This window comes from Capra hircus, chromosome 21, assembly GCF_001704415.2.
Source record: "Capra hircus breed San Clemente chromosome 21, ASM170441v1, whole genome shotgun sequence".
Classification (NCBI taxonomy): Eukaryota; Metazoa; Chordata; class Mammalia; order Artiodactyla; family Bovidae; genus Capra; species Capra hircus.
In genome coordinates, this window is record NC_030828.1 from 1,168,597 (window position 1) to 1,181,642 (window position 13,046).

At 41.8% G+C, this 13,046-nt stretch overlaps 1 protein-coding gene across 16 annotated transcripts in view; it reads left to right on the forward strand.

Annotated features, from left to right (window-relative positions):
* Positions 1-13,046, forward strand: part of LOC102188534 — a 147,744-nt gene that overhangs the window by 33,007 nt on the left and 101,691 nt on the right. For 12 of the 16 annotated variants that reach the window (XR_001919885.1, XR_001919884.1, XR_001919887.1 and 9 more), the window contains exons 2-7: positions 662-702; positions 2,043-2,080; positions 3,291-3,299; positions 8,966-9,168; positions 11,734-11,792; positions 12,745-12,948. The gene's annotated coding sequence lies outside the window, so the exon portion shown is untranslated. Of the gene's footprint in view, positions 1-661; positions 703-1,519; positions 1,664-2,042; positions 2,081-3,290; positions 3,300-8,965; positions 9,169-11,733; positions 11,793-12,744; positions 12,949-13,046 lie in introns of those variants that run through there. The other 4 variants (XR_001919888.1, XR_001919886.1, XR_001919889.1 and 1 more) reach the window with 4 other exon arrangements.

Below are 13,046 nucleotides of genomic sequence, written 5' to 3' on the forward strand. Positions count from 1 at the left end.
TACCTTGCAATTTGTGTTCTCCAGTTTACTTGGAAGCCTTTGTCCTTTAAAGACCTCTGTTCGGTTATTGATGTACCCCTCCTAAATTCCATGTTGAGAAAAGACAGGCCAATATTACTCCCATCTTAATTCCGCTTATGTCTTACCCTCTCTAAAGTCTTTTTCCACTTGATTCTTTTTGTAAATAATTTCCATTTATCTTATGAAGTGTCTCCTCTATTTTTCTATTCCTGCCATTGGTCTATTTGTTCAGCATATTTGTAGTAGATTTTCAGAGTTCTTATCTCTTACTTCCAGAATATGGGTCTCACAACAAACATCCTTTTTATTTGACCCATCACAAAGCATTTCATAAAATCTTTATTTCATGTAATACAACTTTAGAATTTCTCAGTTTAAAAGGTAAGTACTATGTTACTAATTTAACATAGAGTGGTAGAGAGGAATATTGACTATTTGCAGAATGAAGAGTTCAAAGAGTGAAGAAATTAACAAAGATGATAAAGGAGGAAGGAATTTTGATTTGTTTGCTGAGGGCTAGAAATGTGCGGATGCCTGTACAATAAATAATTATTGTAGAACCAATTGTTCTATTGATTTTTAAAATAATGTCATGCATTTTTCTGATCTGATTTGTATCCTATGTGATGTTTTGCTGCAGGTCAAAGGCTAGAACAAGTTATCATACTTCAGGGAGGAAAGGTGAGCAGCTACTCTGGTGCTATTGAAATTTTGGTCTGTGTTCTGGCCAGTGATGTCACAAATTCAAGTTTTGTGACTTCATTTTTTCAGGTGCCCAGGGAGCACATTTTTATGATAAATTTTCCCACATAGGTATATTTACTTTGTTAATGGACTCTTCATTATGTTTCCCTCTATTAAAGAAAATAACTTGGTTAACATTTAAGAATCATTGATAGATTTCCTTTTTATACCATTTTATTATGTGTGAAAATAACCTTTTAGTGAAATTTAAATGTGCCAAAATATTTATCTTTTTGTTACTAGCATTTCAGAATTTAGATATTTCTACTCATATTTCCACTATAATCAAAGCTTATATGCTACTTCATTTACAAATGCTACCCCACTATAGCTCAGATGAGAAAGAACCTTCCTGCTATGCAGGAAACACAGATTTGACCCCTGGGGCAGGAAGATCCCCTGGAGAAGGGAATGACTACCCACTGCACTGTTCTTGCTTGGAGAATTCCCTGAACAGAGGAGCCTAGCGGACTACAGTCCATGGGGTGTCAAAGAGTCAGACTCCACTGGGAAACTAATGCTTTCACCTCACTACTCCTCTAAATTTTAATTGACTTAGTTGTTTTGGATATTCTCAGTAGATGTTAATTTTATACAGAGAAATCCATGGTTGTGTGCCTTTTGTGCTATGAGGGTTCTATTGTATAATACTAAACAAATTGTGTTCTGTATATGTATTGTTTTTTGTTAACAACACAGTATGTAAGCCTAAAGGAAATGAGCCTGGCTATGGAAATGCTTATTTGTTGGGAGGGTGCTTGTCTGGATCGATGATGAGAAAAACTGTCTGAGGATGCTGAGGGACTCATTCCAGATGTCAATCTGAGGTCCAGATGAATGCCCCTCTAACCGGACAAATAAGAACCTCAGAGCCTGGCTTTGGCTACATAACACTGCTGTGAGCATGCCTTTTCTTTTTTCCAGAGCAAGTCATCCTATTCTATATACTCATGCCTCTTATGAGGCATGTAGATATGCTAAGTGACCCAAGACTTGCTTCATTTTGAACACAGTTGTAGCTAGAACTTTTTAAAGGAATTGTTCTTGAGTAATAAATGAGGGGGAAAAATGTTGAAGTAAGAAGGGGTTTAGCAACTGTAATGGATACTGAAAGCATCATTTGTGGTTGGGCTGGAAGAAGGGAACATTGCATGACTAATAAATTTTGACAATGAATTTTGACAGTATTAGTGCTTTGTTATTTTTCCTGTTGAATATTTTTGAGACTATGTCTTTTTTTCTTTTTGTTTTTTTTCTGCTATGCTTTTCTGAGATAGAAGGACTGAAATGAGGGCCTCTACTTCAGAGAATAGGGGTGAGTAACTACCAGGATCCTTTAAAATTCATGTCTTGTGCACTGTGCCACACCCTGAAGTCTTAAGTGTTCATCTGTTCAGTGACTTACTGGGTAATATCTTCATGATATGTCCTTTTCTTTAGTGATTGCCTCTAGCCTCAGTTCCAAATTTTAAATTTTATTTTATCTGAGCTTTAGGTAAACTGACAAATACAGAATATTGGAAAATGGTTGTTTTATATATTTTCTTATTGCAGTGAAATATCCTTTGGTGAAATTCAACTGTGCTTGGGAGTTTTCTTAACATATTATGGTTTCAAAATGTTGACCCCATGATTGAGATCATCATTGTTAGATCATTTTGGTCAGATCCATAAGATCATTACGGGTCATTATTACTATTCTTCTAAGTGTTGAAAGTGAAAGGTGCTCAGTTGTGTCTGATTCTTTGTGATCCCATGGACTATACAGTCCATGGAATTCTCCAGGCCAGAATAATGGAGTGGGTAGCCTTTGCTTCTCCAGGGGATCTTCCCAACCCAGGGATCAAACCCATGTCTCCCACATTGCAGGCAGATTATTTACCAGCTGAGCCACGTTTGGCTTTAATTAGGATTTTTCCTTTTTCTATCTGAAAAATTATGCTTTATACCTTCTGAACTCTTTCTAAGGTCATGAAGATTTTAAATGATAAAAAGCTTCATTTTTTGTAACAAAAAATTTCAATTTTACATATTACATAAATCTCACAAAACATACTAGGTTGGGTTAATCAAGTGTAGTAAAATTTCATATATTAAATAATTAATCATTATTTATTGTTAAAGTTGAAACATCCATCAGTTAAGAAAAATAGTCTATATTCCTTGGCATGATTACACAGGTTTTGTGTTACCTAGGGCCTGATGTTTAATACTTTTGAAATGAGTAAACTCTGTTTTTCTCTTGACAAAGATCTTTTCACAAATTCTTTAATAGTTGTTTTGTTATTTATTTATGAATTGTAATTTATATATTCACTTCTCTACACACTAGCAAGGTCATTCATTTCCTCTGGTCAGTTTAGCTAAAATATTCTGAATTTTGTTGAATTTTTCAAGGAATTGATTTTTGGTTTCATTTTTATTTTTTATTCAGTTGCTTGTTTCAATCTTTAATCTTTATCATTTTTTATACTAATCTTTCTTTTCTTTCTTTCTTTATGTTTGGTTTTCTTTTCTTTTGCTAGCTTCTTAAGGTAGGTTACTGATTTGAAATCTTTTTTAAATGTAAATCTCAACAGCTATAAAATTTTCTCCTCAAGTACTGCTTTTGGCATGTCATAAATTTTGGAATGTTGTATGTTAATTTTCATTTATCTCAAATAATTTAATAATTTTCCCTGAGAATGTCATACTTGATTGATTTTTATTAGGAACTTGTTTCATAATTTCTAATTATGTATGAAATCATCTAAATTTTTTTCTATTACTGATTTCTAGTTTAATTCCATTGTGATCAGTGAACATAGTCTGTATGATTTCAGTGTTTTAAAATTTATTTAAACTTATTTTTGGTGTTATATCTGGTCTTTTATGGAGTATGTTCCTTATGCACTTGAGAAAAATGTATAATCATTTGATTTTAGGTGGAGTGTTCTGTGTAAGTCTGTTCACTGTAGTTGCTTTATGGTTGTTCAAGTATTCTATTTCCATAATGATCGTTCTTCTAATTGTTCTATTGCTTATTAAAAGCAAGACATTAAAAGTATCCAAATATTGTAGAGTTGTCTATTTCTTCAGTTTTGTGCAATTTTGTTTCATGTATTTTGGGACTTTGTTGTTAGGTGTGTAAATGTTTATCATTGCTTTATCTTCTTAATGTATTTGACTCTTATCAGTGTTTAATTGACCCATGTAACAATTTTTGTTTGAAGATAGCTTTTGTCTGATATTGGTTTAGTCACTCTAGCTGTCTTTTGGTTACATGTTACATGAAATATTTATTTCATGCTTTAATTTTTAACCAATCTGTGTTTTTGAATCTGAAGTATTTCTCTTGCAGATAACATATAGTTGGATCATGTTTTTAATCCATTTTGCCAATCTCTGCCTTTCACTTAGAAATTTTAAACCATCTCTGTTTAAAGTAATTACTGATTAAGGAGGACAACTGCTATTTTGCTTTTCATTTTTTCTGTAATTTTTTTTTTGGCTTCAATATTGCGTATTTTCTGTGAAATAGATATTATTGAGAGTACCATTTTAAATTCTTTACTTCCTTGTTTTTACTATATATTTTTAAGTTATTTTCTTAGTGGTTGCCCTAGGGATAACAATTAACTTCTTAATTTATAATAAAGTAGTTATGATTAATAACAATTTAATTTCAATAATGCATAAAATTTCGTTGCCACATTGCTCCATTTCCCCTATATGTTGTCATTGTCACACATTATGTCTTCATACTTGTGCATCACCACAGGCAGATGGTTTTGTTTTATGCCTTTATTTAAGTACCATATAAGAAAAGAGTTACAAAGATATACTAATGCTGGCTTTTATATTTGCCTGTGTAGTTACCTTTACTGATGTTATTTATTTCTTGATGCAGATTTGTTGTTGTATATTGTACATTCATTTAAGATTGACTCCCTTAGACATTTCTTGGGGGGCAAATTTACAATTAAAGAACATTCTCAGTCTTTGTTAATTTGAGAATGTCTTAATTTCTCCTTCATTTTTTTAGAGGATTATTATCAGATGAGGAATTCCCAGTTGAATAACATTTTGTTTCAGAACTTTGAAGGTGCCATCCTACTGCCTTCTGAAACCGTGTGGTATGATGAGAAATCACTTTTGTTTTTCTGAAAATCACTTCTGTGTCTTCTCTATTGCTGTTTTGTCTTTCTATTTGAACAGTTTCATAATGATGTGTCGCACTGTGAATCTGTTTGAATTTATCCTATATGGACTTCTTAAGTTTGTGATTTTTCATCAACTTTGGGCAGTTTTGTCTATTATTTCTTGATTCCTGCTGATTCCTTTCTTTTTCTCTGACTCTTGTTATGTATATGTTAGCACACTGGCCTCATATTACTTTTAGGCTGTCTATTGAAAATAAATTTTCTCTTCCTATAACTGGATAATTCGAACGATTTGTAGTTTTTAGTTGTTTTTTTTTTTTTTTTGTCAGTTCAAATTTGTCATGGAGGACTTTTGTGAGTTTTTTAATACTTGTAATTATGCTTTCAGCTCCAGAATTTCTACTTGATTTTGTTTGAAAATTTTCTGTCCCTTGATTGATATACCTATTTCATGAGATAGTGTCTGTGGGAATCATCTGGTTCTTAAAACTACTTTCCATTACCTTTTGCAGCATATTTAAAGTAACTGATTTAAAATATTTCTCTGTTGAGTCCAGTATCTTGACTTTGAGTTCCTGTTGCTTGTTCTTAATTTTTCCTTCTGTGTGAGGGACATGCATGTTTCTTTGAATGTCCAGTATTCTAGTACTTTTACGTTGAAAATTGAACATTATTCATGTCATAATTTGGCAACTTTGTAAGTCAGACAATCCATTTTCCCTATATTTGTTGTCCTTGTTGATGAAGTTGTTTGTAGTAATGTTCATTGAAGATTTTTTCATTAGATTCAGTGCAGTTCAGTCACTCAATTGAGTCTGATTCTTGGCGACCCCATGGACTGCAGCACGCCGGGCTTCCCTGTCCATCACCAACTTCTGGAACTTACTCAAACTCATATCCATAGAGTCAGTTATGCCATCCAACCATCTCATCCTCTGTCGTCCCCTTCTCCGCCTGCCTTCAGTCTTTCCCAGCATTAGGGTCTTTTCCAGTGAATCAGTTCCTCATGTCAGGTGGCCAAAGGGTTGAGTTTTCAGCTTCAGCATCAGTTCTTCCAATGAATATTCAGGACCAATTTCCTTTAGGATTGACTGGTTTGATCTTCTTGCAGTCCAAGAGACTCTCAAGAGTTTTCTCCAACACCACAGTTCAAAAGCATCAATTCTGTCCATAATTCTTCAGGCACTCTGTCTATCAGATCTAATCCCTTGAATCTATTTGTTGCTTCCATTGTATAATCATGAGATACTTGATTTAGGTCATACCTGAATGGCCCAGTGGTTTTCTCTCCTTTCTTCAGTTAAGTCTAAAGTTTACAATGAGTTAATTTTCTTTCTTCCTTTCTTCTTTTTTTTTTTTTTGAGTTCATTTTCTGTGTCACAGTCAGCTCCCGGTCTCGTTTTTAGTGACTGTCTAGAGCTTCTCCAACTTCACCTGCAAAGAATGAAATCAATCTTATTTCAGATTTGACAGTCTGGGGTTGTCCATGTGTAGAGTCTTCTCTTGTGTTATTGGAAGACGGTGTTTGCTATGAGCATTGCGTTCCCTTGGCAAAACTTTGTTAGCCTTTTCCCTGCTTCATTTTGTACTACAAGACCAAACTTGCCTGTAATTCCAAGTGTCTCTTGACTTCCTTCTTTTGCACTCCAGTCCCCCGTGATGAAAAGGACATTTTTTTTTTTTTGGTGTCCTTTTAGTTCTAGAAAGTGTTGTGAGTCTTCATAGAACCATTAAATTTCATCTTCCTTGGCATATGTGATTGAGGCATAGAGTTGGATTAGTGTGCTATTGCCTTAGAAATGAACTGAGATCATTGTGTTGTTTTTGAGATTGCACCCACATGCTGCACTTTGAATTCTTGTATTGACCATGAGGGCTATTCCGTTTCTTCTAAGGGATTCTTGCCCAGAATAGTAGATATAATGGTCATCTGTATTATTCACCCATTCCCATCCATTTTAGACACATTCCTAAGATGTCAATGTTCATTCTTAACTATATCCTCTTTGACCAATTCCAGTTTACTTTGATTTGTGGATCTAATATTCCAGGTTCCTTTGCAGTATTGTTCATTACAGCATTGGACTTTACTTTCACCACCAGATACATCCACAATTAGATGTTGTTTCCATTGTGGGTCAGCCTCTTCATTCCTTCTGGAGCTATTTCTCCACTCTTCTACAGTAGCATATTGGGCACCTACTGACTTGCGGAATTAATCTTTCAGTGTCATACCTTTTCCCCTTTTCATATTGTTCACTGGATTCTAAACACAAGAAGCCAAAGCAATTTATCATTTTTTTTCTCCAGTGGACCACATTTTGTCAGAACTGGCCACCATGACTCATCCATCTTGGGTGGCCCTACAAGGCATGGCTCATAGTTTCACTGAATTAGATAAGACTGTGATACATGTGATCAATTTGGTTAGTTTTAGGTGATTATGATTTTCTTTCTATCTGCTCTATGATGGATGAAGATAAGCGGCTTATGGAAGCTTCCTGATGGGTGGGACTAACTATGGGGAAAACTGGGTCTAGCTCTGGTAGGCAAGACTGTGCACAGTAAAACGGTAACAGACTTCACTTTCTTGGGCTCCAAATCGCTGTGGCTGGTGACTGAAACCATGAAATTACAAGGCGCTTGCTCCTTGGAAGAAAAGCTATGACAAAATTAGACAGGATACTAACGATTAGAGACATCATTTGCTGACAAAGGTCCATATACTCAAAGTGATAGTTTTTCCAGTAGTCATGTATGGGTGTGAGATTAGGACCATAAAGAAGGCTGAGCATTGAAGATTTGATGTTTTGTACCATGGTATACTCATGAGAGTCCCTCAGACTACAAGGGAAAAACCAGTGAATCCTAAAGGAAATCAATCTGAATATTCACTGGAAGGTCTGATGCTGAAGCTGAAGCTCCAATAATTTGGCCACCTAATGAGAAAAGTTGACACAATGGAATAGACTCTGTCCTGGGAAACATTGAAGGCAGGAGGAGAAGGGGACAAAAGATGATGAGATGGTTGGATGGCATCACTAACTCGATGGACAAGGATTGGAGAAAACTACAGGAGATGATGAAAGACAGAGAAACCTAGCAAATAGCATTTCATGGGGTCAGACTTGGACATGACTGAGTGACTGGAGAGGAGGCCAGCGTGGCTGCAGGTAGTAGGAGTCAGAATAGATCCCAGCCATGAAGGCAGTGGCACCCCACTCCAGTACTCTTGCCTGGAAAATCCCATGGACGGAGGAGCCTGGTGGGCTGGTCTATGGAGTCGCTAAGAGTTGGACACGACTGAGTGACTTCACTTTCACTTTTCACTTTCATTCATTGGAGAAGGAAATGGCAACCCACTCCAGTGTTCTTGCCTGGAGAGTCCCAAGGACGGGGGAGCCTGATGGGCTGCCGTCTACGGGGTCGCACAGAGTCGGACACGACTGAAGTGACTTAGCAGCAGCAGCAGCAGCAGCATGCAAGTGGGATCTGGTTTGGGTAGGTGTATTTTTGGTGCAGTTCCTGCTCTGAGTGCCATAGTTGGGGCTGTGCTGATGTCGAGGCCGAAGTGAGGAAGCTTCTGTGGTTCCTAGTTGGAGCCCCAGGCCGTATCTGAGGACCCTGCCATTGCAGCCCTTTGATTTGGTGAGATTCCTGAGTGCCTGATGGGTTGCAGTGGTTGCGGAGGCCTGGTGGACTAAAGCCAGGGGACAACAGCAGTAGGACTCCATGGAGATGGCACGTGTATTCAGATATCAGGGCCTTTGCATGGGGACTCTTAGGCACAGAGATACCTAGAAGGAGTTCCAGAGGACACTCAGCCCCACATCAAATCCCCCAGCAGCCATGCACGCTCAGTTAGACAGATAGCCACAGGCACTTGAACCTAATTTGCTGCACTCTATTGACAGTTATGTATCCAGTCGTATGTAAGGGATCAATACAGTTGGGTAGCAGATACAGGCCTTACCCCCATGAAGCAAGCACATCGATGTTGACCAGTGAGAGACCGGTACACATCTGAAGCCTGCCTGTGCTTTCTGTCCCCTTGACAGGTGAAGTTCCAGGCATGACTGTCCATCACCTAGGAGACGAAGCCCCGCCCATAAGGTGGTGACTCGAGGTGCAAGGGAGTCGGTGAGAAGTGTGGCAGGCCCAGGTTGCTGCCAATTCTTTTTGGATCATCGAGCATGGTACGCCTTCCCCTACCCAAAGACGTGTCATGGATTTCGGCTTTCCTGGGACTGCATGAGTGGTGGTAAGTATAGGGGGACTGTTCCTCTTGCTGAAAAGCCTGGGGGCTCTGAGTTCCCCCTGGTTCTGGGGGAGACTCAGGTCACTGGCTCCCCCTGGGATCTGTGCTGCCTGCCCTGCGGAGGTGGGCAGCAAGCCAGCACATGCTCAGATCAATGATGACACCCTCACCTGCCTTCCTTGGAAAATCTGAACAAAATGAGTGAGAACTCACTACCGTCTCCTCATCGAAACTGAGGTCCAGCACGTTGCTGCCCCTGTGGCTACGGGAGGGGCTAGTTAGCATGAGGGCTAGCTACATCTGTGTCATACACGTGGACACAGCACCCAGGTCACCACAATTTGTGAGACTCCCATCTAAGGGTGGGCTGTGGACAGGCATTTGAGTGGACTTCAGAGTGCCAGGTCCTTGGTAATGACTGTGAGGGGCAGAGGAGGCTGCCAGCTTGGCAACTGGTGGTAGGAGTTGCAGTAGATCCTGGCCTAGGCCCATTGAGCTCTTGGCTTGAACAGGTGTGTTTCGCCCCAGTTCCTGCTGCAAGTGCAGCAGTTAGGGCTGTGCTGATGTGGAAGCCAAAGCAAGGAAGCTACAGTGGTTTCTTGATTGCAGCCCCAGGCCAGATCTGAGGCCCTCGCCATGGTGGCCCTTTGGGTTTTTAAGATTCTTGAGGGCGTGGTAGGATTCTTGAGGATGTGGTTGGCTGCAGCAGTTGCAGTGACCTGCTGTACCAGTGGCATTGACAAAGGCAATAGGCCTCATTTCTGCAGTTGGCAGCTCCCATATTGCTACTCTTGGCACAGTGCTTGATCTGTGGAGGCTGCTGTGGAGTGTGGTGAGGTACCAGCTCTGCATTCCTTCTGTGGGTTAGCCAGAGTACCTAGGAAAAGCCTACTGCAGGTGAGGAAAGTTGCAGTGTGATTTCCTGGGATGAACTGTCTCCCTGAGACTGCAGGCACTGTCTTTATGTTTCCAAGGATACCTTGGTCCCCTTGAAGGTGCCCTTGGCTCCCTGCAAAAGAGAGGGCCCGCTGGTCCTCAGGAGACTTCTGTGGCCTTGGTGGCCTGATACCTGAAGAGGGATACTCAAGGGCATCTTGCAGGGGCTCTGAAGAGTTCCATGTACTGAGGCCTGCCTGCCAACCAGTCTGGGTAGAACAGGTCTGCGCACATGCCTGTTGGTCCCCTTGGCTCTTGGGCATGGAATTTTCAAGCTGTAAGAACTCCTAAGGGATGGGGCAAGATGGCCAGCCTGGGTGGGACTCAGGTGTTTTCCACCCCGCAGAGAAGTATGATCACTGAGGCAGTGGTTGTGGTAGAGGTTGGGCCTTGGTTGGCATGCCAAGCCTGCCTCCATGGTGCAGCCAGTGGCTACCCTGGCACGGTTTCGGGAAACCTTGCACAGCAAAGCTTTTCTCTTGACACCTCTTCTCAGGTCTTGGGAGCAGCCTTGGTGTCCTGGATGGACTTGGTAGTTTTGCTCTGGTGGAGAAGAGGTGCCGGGCAGAATGGTGTGGGTCAGCTAATTAAGGCCTTCTTACTTCTGTGGGTCTTTCTGGGTGCTGATGGTCCTTTGTTTGAGCAGGGCACCTTAAGGCTTCTGATGGGGTTGAGAAGCCTTGGGAGCAGGAGCAGTTCGGCTTGGACCAGGCCCTGAACTAGGGGAGCTTTTCCTCAGGTGTGGTTGGTACCCAGGGCCTGCAGGGATATGGATTTGAGCCTAATCTGACTGCTAAAGGGTCCCAGTTTCTGTGAGAGTGACCCCTGAACCCTGATCCCTAAGGATGACCACCTCCCATCTTCACTTTCCAGTGGAGCGCTGGAGAGTGATTGGACACAGTCAGCCAGACAAGTTTCATGCCCTGAGTTATTTTAGCATTTTGAGGGTGTGGTGGGGCTTTTCTGCTCTGGGGCCAAGTTCATGGAATTGTCTGTCTTCTCAGGAAACTTCACTTGTACCTTGAGGAGCTGGGACTTGTGAGAAGGGACAACTAATTGTAGTAGTACTGGCATGGCCTCCGGATATGTGGCAGTTTCACAGAGGCTCCACTTGCTGATTTTGAGCAGTCAGGTTCCTGTGCTTTGGTCAGAGGGTGTGGGTTTTGGAAATCAGGAGCCCATGCCCTATGTGAACAGCCCCTCAGGGTGAAAGTTTGCATGGGGCTTATGGAAGGTGTCAGGCGTGATCTGCCGTATTGTGGGAAGGCTGGACGTCAGGGCTCTGTGGAGAAGGCATACCTTTTCAGGCAATGAGGCCTTTACAAAGGGGCTCAGCCTTTAAGGAGACAACCAGGAGTTCCAGATCCACGCCCAGAATCCTGAAAGCTTATCTTTGTACACTGGAATACACACACAGCCCAACGTCAAGCCCCTCACCACAAACAGTCAGCCAAACAGACACACGCAGATAATACATCCTAATTTCCTACAGTCTGCTGATGCTTATGTATCCACTGGTATATAAGGGATTGAGGCAGAAAGCAAATGAAGGCCTTCAACCAGGGAACTATCAGCATGGATGTTATTCAGAGAGAATGGGATGCACATCTGAAGCATGCCTGTGCTTTTCAGTTTTCAGGAACAGTTGTCGGGTATGACTGTCCATCACCCAGGAAAAGAGGCCATGTGTGGTATGTATTGACTTCAGATGCAAGAAGTCTGGTCAGAAGTGTGGTGGGCCGAAGTTGCTGCCACAGCTTTCTCAATCACTGTGGAGGGTACACCTTCCCCCTTTTGGATTAAGGGTTCCATGGGTTCCATGAGATTGCCTGAGTAGCTCTAAGTGTGGATGGACTGATCCTCTTACTGAGAAGCCTGGGGGCTTTGAATTGCCTAGCTGCTAGAGGACTCCCAGGCTCACTGGCTCCTCCTGGGAGCTGTACTGCCTGCCCTACTGAGGTGTACAATGAGCCACCTGAAGCTTCTTGGGGAAAGTACCCTTGTTCTTGAAGGGAGGGGAACTTGTGGGCAAGGACACCTGAGCTGTAGTAGAACCTGGCATGGTCTCAGTGTAGGTGGCAGTCACACAGATGCTCTGCAGGGCGACCTTGAGCAGTCAGGTCAATGTGCTTTGATCAGAGGGTGGGTGTCATGGGGATCAGGAGCCCAGAGCCTATTTCAACAGGCCCTCTGGATGAATGTTGCATGGGGCTTGTTGAAGGCTGCATGCTTCATCTGCCATTTTATGTGACGGCAGGAGGTCAGGGCTCTGTGGAGAAGTCATGCCTATTCAGACACTGAGGCCTTTGCAAAGGGGCTCTGACACAGAGACCCCCAGGAGTTTCAGAGGCACACCCAGAATCCTGAGAGTATATCTTTGTTGGTAGACCAGAACACACGCACTCAGCCCCACATTGAATCCCCTGGCCACATATGGCTTTCAGAGAGATAGATACCCACAGGCACTTGAAACTAATTTCCTACACTCCTGGTGACAGATAGGTATCCAGTCATATGTAGGGGATCAAGACAGTTGGGGCTCAGATCCAGAACTTCCCCCAGAGAACCATGGGCATCAGTATTGTTCAGCAAGAACGAGGGAACACATCTGAAGCCTGCCTGTGCTTTCTGTCCCCTTGTCAGGTGACATTGCCAGGTATGACTGCCCGTCACCCAGGATACGAAGCCCTGCCCGTGAGGTGGTGACTCAAGATGCAGGGAGTCCACCAAGAAGTGTGGAGGGCCCAGGTTGCTACCTCTACTTTTTGGATCACTGAGCATGGAATGCCTTCAACTAACCCAAGATGTGTCATGGATTTACAGTTTCCTGGGACTGCCTGAGTAGCTGTAAGTTTAGATGGACTGTTCTTCTGGCCAAGAAGCCTAGGAGCTCTGAGTTCCCCTGGCTGCTGGGGGACTCCCAGGTCACTTGCTCCTCCTGGGGG